Raw genomic sequence first — 2,733 nt, 5'->3', positions numbered from 1 at the left:
TTCATGAAGAATAGAAATCCAAATTTTGACCATAACTAATTCAAATTGCTAGCCAAAGTTAGGACACCAAAACTGCTAGAACCCATTTTGCCCAGAAAATCTAGGAATGGATCAATCTGGTCAGTTATGGTAAAAGTGCCATAACTTGAGCTATAAAAATCTAAATGGAGTGATTCAAAAACGGAATTAAACTAGACACAATAAGGAACAACTTTGATGATGGAAGTTTAGTCCAATAAAATAGTAAACATTGGCCATGAAATCTAAAAATTTGAAATAACTTTCAATGAACTTTGAATTGAGATTGGCAATTAATGCCAACAAGTATAAAAACCAAAATGTGGGATTTTGGTGTAATTAGAACTAACATAACTATTATGTATGAAAAAGTCAACATTTATGCATGAATAGTAGGGTGAATAGTAACCATCAAACTTTAAATGCAAAGAATTAAACAATTAACCTTGTAACATGCCCTAGTAAGCCTAGAATGATTGGTTTGGATAGGTTGGCATGCCAATAGGGTTCCGATAGCAGTACTGCATATGGCTTCATGCCATTCCGTGATTTATGATATACAGTGCCATTTTGTGTTATTTTGGCTTTTGGCCACTTTGTCATACTTGATTTACTTAGCTTTATGCCCAATGCTTATCATGGCTTATTAGCAATTTTGTTGCACACCTGGAGACACTCTGTGACTGATGGTGTGACAGCCTGAGGTACTAGGTACCCTGTGCCAGTTTATCCATTTATCTAGTCCAGTCACTAGTATAGGTTACTTGGGCAACCAAAACAAGTCTTAATAAATTATAATGAAATAATGAACACATAAAGTATTAAAATTTATAATATTACAAATAATTACCATAAATTCATTCTGCATGAAATAACAACAAAATTTTTACACATTTATTTATTTTAGTTTATTTTCATTTTATATTGGCACCACTAAGTTGTATTGCTTAGTGCATTGCTTTTTGCCACGCGTAGGTACTAGTGAGACAGATAGAGAGCCCAACAGACCCCAAACTGGGTGAGCATCCAAATCTACATAGTGCATAGTATCACCACATCTACAGTGTTTTGGGTAAGACTGTTAGGTTTCATGAGATATTTTGTATTTTGTACTTAGACTTTTATTTTGCCATGTAAATTGTAAACTCCTATAATTAATTATTACTTAGACTTTTATTTTGCATGTAAATTGTAAACTCTTGTAATTAATTGTAAATTATGTAATTAATGAGATTTCCATATTTTATTTATAAAAAAATTGAGCATGAAATTATTTATATATGAAATTATGAGTTTGAGATGAAATATTGAGATTTGATGAGATTGTGCTGAGTTTTATTGGAGTTGCGGATATGATATCTATATTGGAAGTGTTTTTAATAGGTTCTGAAGAACTGTTTTCTCAATTTTTAGCCAGCACTCTGCCGAATTTTCTGTAAAATTTTCACAACTTCAAAATAACAAAAATTTCAATTCATGATATAAACTTTACATAAAAGCAATTAAATGAGTAAATTAAGTTCTGGGAAATGTAATAAGATAAGGAAAATGCTCCGACACTCGATGTGACATACTTTACTCGGCTACACTGTAGACAGGTGAGGGGTGTTACATTTAGTGGTATCAGAGCACAGTTTAGGCATTTTTGGGTTTTGATAGAGTCCATATAATGCATTGCATTTGTAAGAGTTGAGGTGATGCTAATACAGATCTGTTTGTTTTTTATTATTTACGTTAGGATATGGATTCTCCTTTGCAGAGAGTAGTAGAGGAAGAGGTGGAGAGTCATGTTCCACCCATGGCTGAAGCTGGAGGCAGGGGAGAACTTACTCCACCAGCACCAGAGGCACCTACACAGCCTCAATTTGCCCTATTTCAATAAATGACCGAATTCTATAGGCAGATGATGGGGGCAATCCCACCACCACAACCCCAGCCATAACCTCCACCACCACCACAGAAGTCCCATTTGGAGAAGCTAAGAAAATATGGGGCTATGGATTTCCTGGAAAAGAAGGAAGATGATCCCATGGCAGCTAAAAAGTAGCTAGACATAATGGGAAGGGTATTGAGACAACTCCACTGCACCCCAGAACAAAATCTAGAGGGTGATGTGTCCCTACTTCAAGATGATGCTTACTAGTGGTGGGACACAGTATCCAGGGAGGTGCAGCCAGATTAGATCACATGGGAGTTCTTTCTTACAGAGTGTAGAAAGAAGTATGTCAGTAACGTGTACCTAGAATAGAGGAGAAGAGAATTTATCAGTCTGAGGTAGATACTATAGGAGCGGAAGCATGAAAGTTATTCATTAGAGCATTGAATTTCAAAATTTTTCTTCTAGGGTTACATGCATCATACCACATCTCTTATGTGCCTAATTAATTTCAATGCTTAATTGCATATTAAAACACTTTTAATATGTATTAGGATCTATGTTTGCCATTCAAGATTGTGAATTGACAAATTAATTCATTTAAACCCTAGTTTAAAAGAGGAGTTAGAACACTAACATCTTTGATGCATTATGGATGTAATTAGCACATTTAGGAAGCACCTAGGACCCCAAGTGTTGTCCCTCTAGCTTGTCCATACAAGATCACCAATGGGCAGCCCCCAATTTGCTTCTGAAGCCTTTGCCAACCAATTATAAATTGGGTTGTTACCTTTAGAGAGGTTGTACGTGTGTATAAGACACTAGAAACAATTTCTAGC

The sequence above is a fragment of the Hevea brasiliensis genome, unplaced genomic scaffold (assembly GCF_030052815.1).
Source record: "Hevea brasiliensis isolate MT/VB/25A 57/8 unplaced genomic scaffold, ASM3005281v1 Scaf11, whole genome shotgun sequence".
NCBI lineage: Eukaryota > Viridiplantae > Streptophyta > Magnoliopsida > Malpighiales > Euphorbiaceae > Hevea > Hevea brasiliensis.
The sequence above is the reverse complement of the archived record's forward strand: the minus strand, read 5'-3'. Positions refer to the sequence as shown.